We start from the raw sequence: 16230 nt of genomic DNA on the forward strand, positions 1-16230 counted from the left end.
ACATACAGTGACTCGCATAATTATTCGGACAGACATGATTTATTATAGTTTCCTTTGTATTAGTGGTTTCAGTAATAATAAAGCACTAATATGAATTAGATACAAGTTTCTGTATGGAATATAAAAGCTAAACATCCATCATTCTTCTAATGAACACGTTCAATGAAAATATAATCATTAAAAACAAAATCAAAATCAAAACCAATATTGCACAAAATTATTCGGATACTTGTCGTTTTACTTATGGCCCTAAAGGTTCAGTGCTTTCTTTTCAGTATAATTACTTCCCTGAGTCGACTTGGCATGCTCTCCACTAATTTCCGGATGTAATCGGGAGATATCTTCTGCCACTCTTCTTGAAGTCCATTTTTCAGTAATTCACTAGACGTGATTGTTGTTTTCCTTATTTCTTTATCCAGTTTGTCCCAAAGATTCTCAATCCCATTCAAGTCTGGTGATTGAGGGGGAGGATGAAGCACCTTTGCGCAATTAAACAATAACCACATCCTTACATTCCAGGCCATATGCTTTGGGTCGTTATGTTGATAAAACTTAAAATGTTCACCAATCCCCATCTTTTCGGCACTTGTTTTCATATTGTCCCTCAGTATTTTAAGGTATTGAAAGTGGTCCATTTTACCCTCAATAAAAACCAATTCACCAACTCCATTCGCCGACATGCACCCCCACACCATTACATGTCCACCGTCATGCTTCACAGTTGCTTTCAGATTTTTCTCGTGAAGCTCAGTATTAGGACGCCGCCAAACTGTTATCCTCCCATCAGATTGAAATATGTTAAATTTACTCTCATCAGCAAATATAACGTCATTCCACCACTCATTGTCTTCTTTAACATTTTCTTTGGCAAACAGCATTCACTTTCTTCGATTTACTTGATTTATGAAGGGCTTCCTTCTTGCAATATGGCCCTGAAAGTTACCTCTTCTGAGCACTCTCCGTATTGTTTAGGGATGCACTTTCTTTCCGGTGTCTGCAGCAATCTCCGTAGCGAGTTTTGGAGCACTTAACTTGGGTGCATTTTTCTGATGATATAACACTCTTCCCTCATAGAAAAAAGTTCTTGGACGTCCCGTATGCGGTAGATGTCAATGGTATCTTCCTCCTGGAATCTTGTGATAGTATCAGAGACTGTACTTTTCTTCATTTGTAACATTTCAGCAATTTTACGACAACTTTTACCTTAAGCATGGTGAAAAATTACTAGCTGCCGCTGTTCGATTGTGCTCTCTCTTCCTCTGCGGCCCATTTTCACCTACGTTGTACACAGCACTCTAACACACTGAATGTTTACGTTCACACTGTCCGTGCCTCTTTTAAATACGACCCCTGAACGGCAACTGACTTTTGTCCGAATAATTTTGTTGAAGCACGTTAACTGCGTTCTGAGGTTCCGTGGTCACTGGTTCTCTCCTGTTTTTTAAAAGTACACATTTGAACGTCGTGTTGAATCTGTCTCAAAATGGGTTCTGTCAGAAAGTAGTTTGCGTGTACGATATTTTCTCTGAAATATAGGACCAGTGTGTAGCAAAGACTATAATTACTAACGTGTCCGAATAATTATGTGAGTCATTGTATTTGAACTTGTACGCAGTTGAACTATTAGGCCAGCTGCACGAATTTGTGCTGTTCCATTTAAAAATATGGAGTTAGTATTAATATCTCGGTTATTAATCACCCCATGAGAATAAGTAGCACATTATTTTACACGTCCCTGGGTAATCTGTAATGGTTTAGACGTTATTTCCGTGTAACACCTTACGTGAATAACCCTGTATACTGTAGTGTCGCACGCCAAGTGAACCGGTTGTTTTACAAAGTGGAAGTTGATTTATACTTCCTAGAAAACGAAGGGAGTATGGAGTCAGTCCGGTATTGAGCAAAAGAAGGCTAAGAGAATTTCATCAGCTTCATGAAGAATTAATGAGAAACACAGAAAAGTTTCAATTGTATGATGCTTACAAACATGATCAACAAATAATAATGATTTGCCTGATAGGAGAGCAACAGCTGTTAAGTAGTCGACCGATTACGTCCGACTAATCCCATTTCAGTGGGATCTGTCCATCACTCGGCCGTTTTCGGTCGGATTCGGCCGAATAGCTCGTGTGCAATGGACACATGCCAACGTCTGCACCTGTTGTGGAAGCATTCAGCTTTATTCGTCTGTTGTTGGGCGACCACGTACTCGGATGAATACGGTTCCACTGGACGACCAGCCTAAGTGCAAGCATGAAATATACTCCTTGTATCTATTTCCCGCCTAATTTCGTGGTCAGAGAGAAGGTGTTACCTTCTAGTGAGCCGCCCCACCACTTCAGGATGGGGAAAGAAAGCTTTTGATAATGATGATGATGATCTATTTCATTCGTACCCTCAACCACCCCTCGTTCAAGTGTTGACCATTTAACCTAATGTCCTTCCAGAAGGATACAGTAAATAACATCAACAATAACTTAGAATATATGCAGTACGAATAAAGCGAAGCTGCTCCATACAGGAAATGCAGTTGAACAATGCGTACTGATCGGTTATGAGGTATAACAGTAATATAGTTATTACATGAATTCAGTTCAAACCCTTACACAGCATTTTGTGTCACAAAATATTTCAGTTGCCATAAATGTGGTGATTGGTACTTTTCATTGAATGCACCCGTTTTTTCGTTGTTCTTTTTTCTTACAAGTTTCTCACAAACACAGATAGGTCTTATGGCGGCGATAGGATAGGAAAGGGCCAGGGGTGGGAAAGAAAAGGCTGTGGCCTTAATTAAGGTACAGCCCCAGCATTTGCCTGGTGTGAGAGTGGGAAACCATGGGAAACCATCTTCAGAGCTGCCGACAGTGGAGTTCGAACCCATTATCTCCCGAATGCCTGCTCAGAGCTACGCCCCCCTAACCGCACAGCCAACTCGCTCGGTAATATACCAGTACTGCTCTAAAAATGGGTGCCAGCTGTCGCTCATCAAAAAGAGATCCTTTAAAGAAACAATAACCTAAGGACAGTACGTGAAACTTCCTGTCGATCCGAAAGAGAGGGCCGTGTATTTATTGTGCTTCTCTAAACGTTTTCGTAAGGCGCGTCTTTGATGTTCCTTGTCTTGTGCCGCGCCAATGACAGCTCCAGTAGACTAGGGGGAAAATATTATTTGACTCAAGCCGCACCATTGAAAACCTGAGAATGCTGAATGGCAGTTTCTTGTCAACTCCGCGTGGAGTGATGGGCGGTGTTGCGATATCTTGTCGTATCGTTATTACATATTTCATAGGTTCGATATGTGATTTGTGCACGAAGGAACTCACAGCGTGCAACTCAGTTAATCAAACGACAAAATAAATATGAAGTGAGCAGCAAACTTGAAAGAAATAAACACTGCACTGCAGAGAGACAACTGACAACACCGCTTCCTCCTATTCCCATGCCACTCATTTCTGTGCAGCCCTATGAGGTGTCAATTGTTAACATACAGAAAAGCACAATAATACCTCAAACTTCTGGGATCCGTACTGAGGGTAGAATTTGTAGCCATTAATTAGCGTGGGACTTATTTCCTAGTTGTTGGCAGCATTTGACGTTTAAATTTGTTGCAACAATGTAAGTGACGTTTTGTTGTTTATGTTGAATGAGAAATACGATTCGGATGTGAATTTGTATTGCAAAAAAATGTATTATCTGAGCATTCACTGCTGGTTATGGAAGTATGAATGTTGCTAAGAACAGTGGAGATTTCTCAGCACGGCCATGTCAGTTATACAACCATCAGACAGCTAGCAGGCGTAGTTCCAGTCTATTAGAAAAAGAGGGAAGTAGCCTTCGTTGGTAATGACACGTCTGACAATCACCACCTGATTCTGTTATCAGCTCAGCCAGTCATCTTACTAACCATGGTCAGAGGTAATGAGGACTACCTAATTAAGGTGTCTGGACACCACGAACGCTGACCTAAGAATCTCCTAAACGGTGACGCCGTCTCTCAGGCCAGGAGATTTGTATCGGAAAAGGAGATGTGCGAAGAAGGTGAGAGAGTTGGCGGCCGTGGCCTACACTAGGAACTGTTCCGGCATTCGCCTTAGTGCATGAGAATGGAACGGAAAATCATTCCCAGGACAGCCGACGGTGCAGACCAGCCCCTCTCCGTCTCCCGAATACAGAAGCGTAGAGCCACGGTAGAGCCGTGGCCACCCCTCCTCTGCTCGGTTGGCCGGTCGGACTGCAGAGCTGTCGGACCTCGGACCAGCCGTTCACTCTTGTGGGTCGAGACCCACTCTACCTCCGCCTACCCTAAGAATCCGGAATCTAAGTCCACAGGAGCGATAGACCGCTCGAAGTGGCGTGCATTGACTCGCAAAACTAACCCCCGCCTCCTCCCGCCCAACGGGAAAATTATATGATGATGATGATGATGATGATGATGATGATGATGATGATGATGATGATGATCTGGGTTAAACAATAATAATGGTATATTTAATGTCCGTATAATTCTGGATGGATTAAAAGACGCCTCAAGAAGTTCACCGTGAGGTTGACCATTCAATGCCAAGTGCTGATATGTTTGCACTTCATTATTCTGTCTCAGGATTCGATCCTTTCATCCTGAGCTGAGAAGGAGAGCGGATATTTGACCCAGTCGAGCAACATTTTGACATTGTACACAAAAAATACATTCGGGAAGAGTAAATTAACATACCAATGTCTTCACCGTTGTACTTCCTTGTCTCTCTAGGCTGCTGAGCAGATGAAATCTTTCGATGTTGTTATATGGTGATGGTAAACGAAGAAAAATGTATATCGAGTGCCACTTGAATATTTTTTGTCTGAGTGGGTTCACCCTCTCCAGGAGGGTTGTGCAATGTTTACGCAGAGCAGGGAGGCACCATCTGTTAAACTATGCTGCGCAGTTAGAATTATTGTCTTCCTGTCGCGGTCTGACATAACAGAAAGCGTGTTGAAAGGGAAATGCACCTTAAAGTCACTAGTGGAGCCGGGATTTGTATGAACATTGTAATAAGTAGGGCCAGGATTTTGATGACCAAAACTGTTTAAAAAGTCATCTATAAAACAACGGTAAATATCCAGAAAAATGATCTGAAAACTTAAAAAATGAACAAATTTGATAATCAGTTCACTGATCGAGTTGGTAGGGGAAGGTCGGGAGGTTTCGGACGGCAGGTGGTATCGGACAATTCACAGATGTCTTTGTTAACAGCATGTGGCAGAACCTGTTTAGCTACCCACAGGTCCGCCTGCATGTTTGAAGGGTGGGTACATCCTATTCAGTCGAAAGGCAGGGTCATTTATGAGTGGTGGTGTATTTTTGTCCTTTGTGTGATTTTCGGCCGGCACGGATTTATTTTTACCAAGAAGTAGCAGCAACAAGGATAAGTTGCATTGAACTTTAAGTACATTAGCATAAGCAGTATTCCTTACTCTGTAATATCGTGGGTTTAGAATCAGTTTCTTTTCGAACGTTCTCGTTCAGTTCCACTTGTTTCTTAAGGGAGTCATTCGGGTGGTATCGGACACGAAACTGGCGTGCGGTATCGGACACATAGGTTGCAGTTCCGTCCGGGTTACTGATAGTAGTATCCTTTGTTTTAGGTAAGCATGGGGAAGATACGAGGATAATGGGAAGAAAGCAATATAATATTAGCAGTGAATAGTGTCAGGGACAGTAGAATGAGTATTAGAGAGGCCAGTCAATGTTCCTCTGTTCCACAAAAGCACGTTAGATGATAGAATCAAAGCTCTTGAAGCTGGTAAAGAGATTCCAATAAAAGCGTGTACGGCGAACAGTGAGACTTTTCAGAGAACATTCTCAGATGAAGAAGAGAATGACCTGTACATGCATATCAAGACCCCGACAGTCAGCTCATGCCACTCATCAAAACAGAATTTTTAAAACTTGTGTATCATTTTGCTGAGGAATTGAGAGCTGAACATAGGTTTAATAAAACTAAAATGATGGCAGGAAAGACCCTTTTTATGATTTTATGAAGAGGCATTAAGACCTCCGTTTGAGGAAGGCTGAGTCTATCAGCTTGCAGCGAGCAGTAGGCTTCAACAAGGAGCAAGTGGACATATTTTTGATAAATTAAATGATCTTGTGACTAAATATTTGTTTAGTCCATCAAGAATCTTCAACGACTAATGAGTGTGATATTTGCAGAATGGCTAAACGTTAATTTATTTAATTTTGAATGTGAAAAAAATAAATTTTTGTTAAAAAGATTGACCGTCTGATACCACCCTCCATTTTTCAAACCTACGAAAGTGTAATGACCTCCTTAATTTGTTAATAATGTCCGTGTTTTTAATTGTGATTAAATATATTCTAGTGAGTACGTTGATACAAGAATATAGATGCTTATAAAATGCATTACATAAATTTTTTCCTATTCCATAAACAAATTATGGCAGAAAAGTTAAACTGTCCGATACCTCCCGACTTTCCCCTATAGCCTATATTTATGTAATAGACAATATGATAAGCTTTTGGGCTTATGCCATGTCAAGAAGACGAGGTGAAATTCTTTACCTTTCACAGAGAACATTGCTCTGCGTCTTCAGAAGAAAATCTCGACTGTTCACGAGGAAGACTTCTCCAACTGGAGGTGTCTCTCCTGAAATGTGGATATTTCCAAGAAGTAAGTGGTGAACAAACATTCTTTAGTCCCCAGATTGACAAAGCGTTGTGAAGATTCTCAAGTCTCCGTATTCTTCCTCACTTAAAGTTGCGATAATATCCAATACCACACGCGTAAATGCTTCAAAATCCTCAAACATGTAAGAAAATTACTCATAAATAGTCTAATAAATTCCATAAACTGACTTAATAATGACGTGTAATTTTAGAAAATGGCCTAAAATACAAAATGGAAAAGATTTCAAAAACCTAATAAATTAGCATTTCTTTTTTCTTTTTGCTAGTTGCTTTACGTCGCACCGACACAGATAGGTCTTACGGCGACGATGGGACAGGAGAGGCCTAGGAATGGGAAGGAAGCGGCCGGGCCTTAATTAAGGTACAGCCCCAGCATTTGCCTGGTATGAAAATGGGAAACCACGGAAAACCATATTCAGGGCTGCCGACAGTGGGGTTCGAACCCACTATCTCCCGAATACTGGATACTGGCCGCACTTAAGCGACTGCAGCTATCGAGCTCGGTAATTAGCATTTTTACAATGTGGGAAATACAGTCGAACCTCGGTATCTCGAACCCCCGTTACTCGGATTTTTAGTATCTCGAAGTAACTTAAATTTACCGGCCGTTTGTCCTATTCTTCACGTGTATTTATTTCCACCACATCATCCACCCATCTCTTCCTTGGTCTTTTTTTTTGCTTTACGTCGCACCGACACAGATAGGTCTTATGGCGACGATGGAATAGGATAGGCCTAGGAATTGGAAGGAAGCGGCCGTGGCCTTAATTAAGGTACAGCCCCGGCATTTGCCTGGTGTGAAAATGAGAAACCACGGAAAACCATATTCAGGGCTGCCGACAGTGGGGCTCGAACCCACTATCTCCAGATTACTGGATACTGGCCGCACTTAAGCGACTGCAACTATCGAGCTCGGTCTTCCTTGTAGGGTTGGGCACTATGTCCCTGTTTCGGCACAAGGTGCCGGTGCACAGTTATGTTCCGCTGTTCCAGAACACCGAGTGTCAATTGTTCCGAAACATTCTCAAGCGAGCCGGAGACACTGACTCGCTGTCCCATCAGAAGCGCCACTATGCACTGCCCTTCGCCTACTAGCTGAACTGTGCAGCGGGCGCACGGGACGCGGGAGTGCAACTGCGCAGTGTAGAGAAAACTTCCAGAGTAGAGATGGGGAATCTGATTCTTTTAGAAGAACCGATTCATTTGAACCGATTCACTAAAATGATTCGTTCATTTGATTCGTTCATTTAATTCGTTCATTCCAATACCGCGTGACGGAGAGCCGAAAGCGAAACTATGGACTCAGATGAACCATTCCGTTATGTTCTTTATACCTGCTACTGCTTTACATGTTTACAGGTTACAAGAAGTGAAATGTTCAAGGTATAATTATAATAATTGATAGCATTTTAACAAGAGTAATATCCTTTTTAGAGGTTACAGTTGAGAAATGCTACACAACTGTCTGGCTAATCCTTTCCAAACTTAAGTAGCTACCATTCGAAACTATACGAGAATCGAATTTGAAATTTATAGTAGATATGATCATTTGTGGCCATGTTTCACACGTTACTTCACAAGAAGAAGAACGTGAGCGGGAACCTTGAAGTAAACTTAACCTAACATTTCGCAACGAGCTGAAAGTTGAGTGTAGCTTAAAGTTCCGAGAAGTGTGTGACTTGAAACTACGTGATAATTTCTTATTTAAAAAATATATTTTTTCCTGTAAGGTTAGGTTAGAGTATTTGACTTGTGGACAGGACTTTTAGTTCAGGTTAAATAAAAAATAACAGAGTCGTTCTTCACAAGTAGTCATTGATTCAAAAATGGTGGATACCCGATTTGGCGATATGAATCAGAACGAACGAGGAACCAAGGAACGAGTTGCGGCTGCCATCTCTCGATTCAGATTTCGATTCACAAACGAGTCGATTCATTTCGCTCACTGAATCATGATTCAATCGTTCAGTGCAATGATTCGTTCATTTTGAATCACTCGTTCAGAATCTCCCCATCTCTATTCCAGAGGCAACATTACATGCTCCGCGCCAGTGGGAACTGGGAGTGTGCCTGTACGGAACGTGCTGTGTGGTGTGTGCCTGTGTGTAGTTATGGCCATGGTCCAGCATAAAGCTGCAGGGAACGTGAACGAACAGTCGGAACACTGAAATTCGCAGCCATTAATTTGGACTTTAAGGAAATTTTAAGCCCAAGAAAAATATGGGTCGTCGCTTTGGAATTAAGGGTCTTACTAATAAAAAGTCCTTATACCGTTGTTTAACTCTTGTTTAGTTATACAGTGAATAAACCCTGTATAAACGTTTTACATTTTTCTTACTAATAAACGAGGTATACGCATTGTATTACTACACAGCACGTATACACTCGTTCCAAGGAGTAGGAATCTCTTCCTGTAGTTCACTGACGTATTTCGCACGTTCACCGCCTTTATGATCGCTTCTGCTGGTTATCTACGAGCAAAACTTTCCGGAAAGTTGCACAGTAGCACGGCATATCGAAAAGGCAGTGGCAACACTAAGTGAGACAGCTGGAAATTCGCTTATACTGATATCAACATTTCTTCAGCTTGCTTGTGTAATGAACGCCAAAAAAAGAAATGGAATGGCTTAAGAAAAGATCAATAGCTCCTAACTGGGATAGTACGGAAAACGTTAGCAATTGTAATTGAATCGGCGGGTTGAAAAGGGTACACATTCCAAAATCCTTACTTTTCAGGAGAAAGGAAAACCTGTTTTGTAGCTAAACGAAAGGTTAGATCAAAAAAGTTTCTATTAGGCATTTATACATCACATTTCTACGTATTCAACTACAAAGTATGGAAATCATATTACGTACGGTTTTCAAGTTATACCATTTTTTATGTCAAGGAATATGTCCCTTTTTATACTCAAATTTGAGAAAGATCTAAGATCTTTGTAGAGGCAGATAATGTATAATAAACTCGCAATTTAAAGTCTATTAAGCAGTAACACCTTAATACACAAACATACGCCCAACCACAATTTCTTTTATAGTTATTCATTGTCATTCCGTGAGACAGCTGGAAATTGACTTATATTGATATCAACATTTCTTCAGCTTGCTTGTGTAATGGACGCTAAAAAAGAAATGGAAAAGCTTAAGAAAATATCAAAAGCTCCTTACTGGGGTAGTTCGGAAAACGTGAGCAATTGTAATTCAATCGGCGAGTTGAAAAGGGTACACATTCCAAAATCCTTACTTTTCAGGAGAAAGGAAAACCTGTTTTGTAGCTAAACGAAAGGTTAGATCAAAAAAGTTTCTATTAGGCATTTATACATCACATTTCTACGTATTCAACTACAAAGTATGGAAATCATATTACGTATGGTTTTCAAGTTATGCCACTTTTTATCTCGAGGAATATGTCCCATTGTATACGGTAGGTACCTACTCAATTAAGAAAGATCTTTGTAGGGGCAGATAGTGTATAATAAACTCGCAATATCAAAGGTCTATTAAGCTGTAACACATTTTTACACAAAAATACGCCCAACCATCATTTCTTTTATAGTTATTCATTGTCATTCCGTCTCTTTAAAGTGTTTTACTTGACGAAGATGTCTAGCTTCCATAACCTCTGAATGGTGTACGGTACCGTATGTCTTCTGTGTTTAAAATATCGTGAAGATCATCAACGTTATCGTCATTCTTTCAACGTGTGTTCAATGTTAAATGGATAAGTCGAATATTTTACAATGATTATATTACTGTCGACAATAAATACCACGAAAATAAACTGCTCACTCGTTTCTTTTTTTCCGCTACACGCTGCTATACAACGCTTATACAAGGGTCCTGGACTGTATAAGCAATTCAGTGAATAACTATAACAGATGTATACATAGGAGGCTTATACACGGTTTATTAGTAACGAATTTCGCGTAAACGGTGTATAAACCTTGTATAAAAGTTATACACCGTTTATTAGTAAGACGGTAAAAAAATAACTGGATGAATACATTGTACTTTCCTGCTGTTAGGCCGGGCGCACATTGAGAAGCAGTTGGCCGCAGAGCAGGGAAGAGCAGAGCAGAACATCGCGAAGCTTACGAAATTGCGAAGTGGACGTGAGCGCACATTGCCACGCAGGGTCTCGTCGGTTTTCAGAAATAACATGTTTTCTTTAGACTCTGTGATACTGGGGCATCCAGTATAAAGAGGCTCTTTTTTCTTTTTCTTCAAGCATTCGCGATTTTTCTCATTTTGTTAGTCATCTTCACAATTTCCCTTGTGCTGATGGCAACGCGGTTATTCAGCTTAAGACAATCGCAATAAAAACAACCACCTTCGCCAGTTTACAAGACTGAACAATATTTCTATGTTACCGATGTTCGGCGTTCATATGGACTAAGCAACGAATTTAATTCATGATTATTTTTTATATTTTTTACGTCGCACCGACACAGATAGGTCTTATGGCAACGATGGAATAGGAAAGGGCTAGGAATGGGAAGGAAGCGACCGAGGCCTTAATTAAGGTACAGCCCCCCAGCATTAGCCTGGTGTGACAATGGGAAACCACGGAAAACTATCTTCACGGTTGCCGACACTGGGGTTCGAACCCCTATCTCCCGAATTAAGCTCATAGCAAGGCGATCCTAACCGCACGACCAACTTGCATGGTAAATTCATTAATAGGATCACAGTGGGGGAGAGGGAAAAATATGTATTTACAAATGTACTGCTAGATTTTCATCTAGTTGTCACAAGACACAAGATACTAAAATCAATCAACATTGACAATCTGTTGTGAAAGTGTTTGCATTTATATTTGACAAGACATGATAAATGATTTTCCGTATTTATCTCTTCACATAAATGTGATGATGGATGACGGCGACGGAGTCGGCGATGATGCTCTCCATAATCAGCATTAGATCTTTGTCTTAAATTCTATATGTTGCGAGAACTTGGGTCATGGATTGTTTCATAGATATATGAGGATTACATTCTTTTGTTTGCTGTTTGTTTAACGTCGCACTAACATATCGAAGGTTTTCGGCGACGGAAGAAGGGTGGAAGATTGGGAAGGTAGCGGGCGTGGCCTTAATTAAGGTACAGCCCCAGCATTTGCCTAGTGTGAAAATAGGAAACCACGGAAAACCATCTTCAGGGCTGCCGACAGTGGGGTTCGAACCCACTATCTCCCGAAAGCAAGCTCACAGATGCGCGACCCTAAACGCACGGCCACTTGCTCGGTGGATTACATTTTAGGCCTTTCTCTAAACTACATTGTTACGCTGCGTGAATAAAATTATTTATAGCCTGGACTGTAGTGCCTTATTCCCCGAATTTACATACCGATTTTCATTAAATTCTCTTCAGCCATTTTCTCACGAACATACATACATACATACATACATACATACATACATACATACATACATACATACATACATACATACATACATACATACATACTGAACCCATGACCTTTGTGCCCTAAGAACATTATGCATTATAATACAATTAAATTAAAAGTTGGATTCTTGATAGCATGGATTTGACACGTGACGAGAGGGTGATTACCTTCGGTCCCACGCTCTGGGGTACGTGACGTCAACCACACGTGTCGACGGCGGAAGAATCTCAAGTAATTTTTATGAACTATTTCAAAGCGCGTGTACACGGCGTGACCACGCCAAGTCAAAAAAATATAGTGCCTATCAAAGGAGGTCAATCATCTCACAAATCGAACCCGTAAAATTTTTAAATGTCCATGAACACTACCATCAGAAATGTAGCAAGCATGTAGTCACTTTCAAAACTCTTGAAATTACAGTTTAGGTAAGTCAGAAAATTTATAAAAATTTTCTTGGCGGCAAAGGGAGAGACCTGAAGAGAGGGGGTAACTGCTATAAATATGAAGGGACGCCATGACGAAGTTTCCTTCTCCGGCATTTGTGATACAAAGCGGACGAAAAATTGTTGAGCTGCTCTGCTAAATCAAACCAACGAAAGTAGACTGAGTTCGACTGCAGATTTTAGCCAGTGTGGCTAAGTCTTGACTCCATGGGGAGATAGTTTTCTTGAGAGAAATAAGTGTATCAGATAGGACGGTCAAAGTACTGAAATATTCTAATGTGATTAAGTAATTCGTGTGCGGGAAAAATTATAATCCATCGTGTGCGCTCCGCAAACAAGTGAAGGGTATTTCTTTTTTTTTTATGCTTTATTCCAGGAAACCTGAAGAAACATAATGAGATGTACAGCCATGAATGTAAAGATGGCTAAATAAATGCCAGGGTCACAGGTGAGCCCTAAGACGAATACTGGCGTGGACATGAGGTAGGTGGCTTTCCATCTTACTACCTCTTATATCTTGTCTCGTGATTTCTTGTATTTGAATGGGGATTTACGACGCAGGGGTCACCCCTACTAAGTTTTGTAAATGTGAGGGTACGACTAAAAGAGTCATTTGTTTTATTTTCCACTTGGATAAAATTTTGAAGTCTTGCGAGTGCCATATAATGTTGTAAAAAGTTATTGAATAAGGTTCTGAAGTGATATCACGTTCAATGTAGATCGTCATCCGTGTGAGTGTACTGCCTGTATTTTGTGGTGTCAATGTAAGATGTTCATTCGATGTAAAATTCTTCTGTCTGCAATTTGACGTTAATAATAATAATCCATGGTCACTCATTTTCAATCGAGTGGAAGCGCGCTGTCGGGTGAGAGCCAAGGGTGATGAATTTGGTCACGGAGAGAAACGTTTTCCTATGCCCATTTTAAACTGTGTCTGACTGACAATAAAAAGATCTAGTAGAATGTTTCAGTCATTTCTCGAAAAATCAAGTTATTAAATACGATATCATTTATGCGAAGTTATTCATGATTAATGCATTGTGCGATATTAGACGTCGGTATTTCTAGTGAGGATTTTATTCCAGTTCTTTGTCAATGATAATTGTGGAGCTGGGAAATAGAGGTCAGTTTTGTGAATCAGGTTGGACCTGTCATTGAAGCCGGGACACTGAAGCCCGAGGAGTGTTTTATATGAGTTGAGATGAGATGTGCGAATCAGGTTAGAGTCCTGTCATTGAAGCCGGGATATGATAGCCCGGGGAATATTTATAATGTTGGGAATGGAAAGAAATTCATAGAAATCCATAGCGGTATAATTGGCGACGCGTATAATTAGTGTGGGCATCTTGAAGCATAATCTGTGCATTTTGTTGGTTAGAATATCGTATTTGTTTAATTATGTCGGCAGAGTTTAAAGGGAACATTTGAGAAGTCAGTCATCTGTGAATAAACCAGGTGGTTCCTGTAACTGCCAAGCGAGCGAGGGGGGTGAGACACCTCAGCTATCTAACGGGACAGGCTTGGTATTGAGACTGTATTCTCGGCCAGGAAAACGTTAAAATGCTGGATTTAGTTGAAATTTCATAGCCGGTAATGATCTAAGTATTGTGAAGTACTGTAATTGGGGACGTAATGAACATTCGAAACCATGAACTTTGAGTATAAGGAACAGAGTAACCCAATTTCAAGGTTGTCCAAAATATAGAGCGATGGTCGTGATGATCGATTTGTCTGCGAGGGGTGTGCAAAATTCATAATGGTAATGACGAGATATGACATCGTAATTATATGGCGAGTTGTTTGGTTTGTACGTAGATTATTAGGATATCCAAGTGTTAATAACGGTTAGGATTAGATTAGATTTTTAAGCATGATATCACGAGATGAGATATATAGCTGGGCCTGAATGATGTAACAAATTCTTTTCCAGCCAGATAAACATCGCAATATTGAATTTACATCACAGCTGCGTAGAAAGTTGTGAAGAAACCAGAGTCCGCGGAGATAAAATTTACTGTTCTTTAACATTTCGATAAATCATTTAAATTTATTAAATTATTAAATTCAGTGAAACCGCATTTTGAAATAACTTTAATCAAGCGAATAACTTGGAGATGCATTCTGGAAATTTTAGTTTGTTTTTCTGGGGAATATTAACATGTAAAGTAACGATTAAGGGGACATATCCGAAGGAAATGGATTTTACTGCCACAAAGTTTGTGAGCATTGTTGTTGTTGTAATTATTGAACTTTGATTGATTGAGCAGTGAATGTGCTGGGGATAGTAAAGTGGAAAATTTGGTCATCAACCGATGTAACTTAATTGTGTTTAGCCTTCAGCCTAGAAACTTGGATGGTCAGGGGGTCATCAACCTCAGTGACTTAGATTAGGGCCATATGCCATTGTAGCATCATTTCCTTGCGGTCATCATCCACAATGACTTTAAAGTAACTTAGAAGATTAGATGTCGGTCCATGACATAGACGCAGGTCACATCGATTCAATTAAGGGTCCATGCCGTAGAACCACTGTGTGGCACACACCGATTGGACGCCCTTAATTATAACCAGAGTCCAGAATTCGTGTTACGAGGGCTGGACCATAACGAATCACTATGATGGTACATGTGGTCTCACATGGAAGCCGAATTTAAGGATTTCCAGACTTTCCTTTCTTAAATGATTAATAATTGAGATAATGGTTTCTAGTAAGATTGCCCATCAGGCAGTTACGTTAAAGTCTCACACCAGTGTTCTGACATTTATGTAAAAATGATTGTGGTGTCCAGTGGACACAATTGACTATGACATCGTAGACATAGTAAATTACTTCATTTCCCTGAATAAATAGGAATATTTTAAATAGACCTTTCATTCCAGTAGATAGATTAGAATTAATGAACCCTACCTTTACCTCAGCAAGTGACGAAGAACCCGAAACGACCCAAGAGACAGATCTCATGAGCGTTGCTGATAGGTAAGGAAGGTAGGTATCCCTCAATAAGGACCTAAAGGGTTCAATACATACATACATACTGCATTGCAGTCCACATGATTCACATAGTACCTACAAAACATGGTGAGACTGAATGGCTGTGGTAATTTTCTCCTCCATTTCTTAATTGCGTGACACGTGCGCAGGAAACTGTGTTTCGAAGACATCGCGTGATAGGCGGAAGTACGTGCAGAACCGGCCTGCTCTGCTCTGTCCTGCCCTGTCTGTCAACTTGCGATGGTGCAATGATTTGTGTGGATTACAAAAATCTGCTCTGCGCTGCACTGCTTTAGCTGCTTCGCCTGCGTCCCAATGTGCGCCCCCGCCTTATGATCTCTGCACTTTGAATTCCTTGCCTCTCAACTTCCATTTACTTTCTTCAATATCTCGAAAATTTCCCTCAACACTTTCTCGGGGATTGATGTTAAAATTAATTTTGACTTTAAGGAAACTTTTAAGCCCAAGAAAAATACGGGTTATCGCTTTGGAATTAAAGATATAACTGGATGAAAAAATGTTGACACTCCAATACAGGGCGGCACGCAGCCGGTATCGACAGGCAGACACAGCCAAGGCCAACTAATCTATCTAGTGCGGCCTTGGCACAGCACGTTCGGTTCAGGCACATTCCAGCTGAAGCGGAGCATGTCCTGTTGCCTCTCGAAGTTCTCTCTAGGACGCAGTTACAGTCCTGTGTCCTGTG

This window comes from Anabrus simplex, chromosome 8, assembly GCF_040414725.1.
Source record: "Anabrus simplex isolate iqAnaSimp1 chromosome 8, ASM4041472v1, whole genome shotgun sequence".
Classification (NCBI taxonomy): Eukaryota; Metazoa; Arthropoda; class Insecta; order Orthoptera; family Tettigoniidae; genus Anabrus; species Anabrus simplex.